Below are 1,263 nucleotides of genomic sequence, written 5' to 3' on the forward strand. Positions count from 1 at the left end.
TTTGTAAAAACTTCTTTTGTTGTCTCTAACGACAGCAGCCAGGTTGCGTTCTAGCTGGGCTTTTGCCTTTCTCATTTCCTCTCTGCACGACCTAACGAGATCCCTGTACTCTCTTCTTGAGTCGCCTGCCCCTTCTTCCACAAGTGGTAAACTCTCCTTTTTTTCCTGAGTCCCAGCAAAAGCTCCCCGTTCAGCCAGGCCGGTCGTCTTCCCTGCCCATTCGTCTTACAGTGTATGGGGACAGCCTGCTCCTGCGCCTTTAAGACTTCCTTCTTGAAGATCGTCCAGCCTTCCTGGACCCCTTTGCCCTTCAGGACTGTCTCCCAAGGGACTTTCTTAACCAGCGTCCTGAACAGGCCAAAGTCCACCCTCTGGAAGTCCATGGTTGCTGGCCCCCCTTCTCACTTCACCAAGAATCGGGAATTCTACCATTTCATGGTCGCTAAGCCCAAGACGGCCTCCGACCACATGTATGAATAGTAAAATTTATGAACACAACAATTAAATGTTCAATAAAATAGATGGTTGTCCAGTGAAAAATGAGAATTTACAACAGTCTGTTTAACTAAAAAAATCTGAGAATCACAGCTGTAAGGATTCTGTTTCCTTCTAAAATAATTTTATTCATCTGAGGTTTTCGTCCCGTTCGGAAGTCAATGCAGATACATCCTTTATAAGACCATAAAACATTTCACAACTCTCCCTGGGGGTACCTTAAGCCATTTGCATAAATGTATTTGCTGCCCTATAAAATACGAAGTCAATTATTCAGTAGCAAATGATGTAAAACTGGTGTTTCTTTTTCCAGTTCTCATGAATAAGATTCTACATAATCTTTTTGCTTAAGAAAGACCCTATGGAGGCCAACATACTGTCAGTCATATGATAGTACTTAACAGAGAACTTAACATAAAACTCCTAGCAAGAAGTAAAAAGTTAATGTAAAATCTAATCTCCCTTGTGTCCCTGCCATCCCCGTCCCCCTGTGTCCATCCATCCCCACCTCAATGATCCAGTCATATTTCACTATATGCTCCTCTGCCCTGCAGAACTTGGTGAACTTGTTTTGAGAGTGGATTTAGAAGCAGAACACTGTTAGACTGCAAACTACTTTCTGTACACTTGTTACGGGTTGAATAAATCCCAACCCTCTTCAGGATCCTTGCCTTCCGATAAATCTCAGTATTCCTCTTTGCCAGTTTTAGAGGGCTTCAGGGATCTAAAGGGCCATGGAAAGGGCATTGGGATGGTCCAAGGGAGGGC

The sequence above is a fragment of the Pygoscelis adeliae genome, unplaced genomic scaffold (genome assembly GCF_000699105.1).
Source record: "Pygoscelis adeliae isolate BGI_AS28 unplaced genomic scaffold, ASM69910v1 Scaffold45, whole genome shotgun sequence".
In the NCBI taxonomy this organism is placed as follows: domain Eukaryota; kingdom Metazoa; phylum Chordata; class Aves; order Sphenisciformes; family Spheniscidae; genus Pygoscelis; species Pygoscelis adeliae.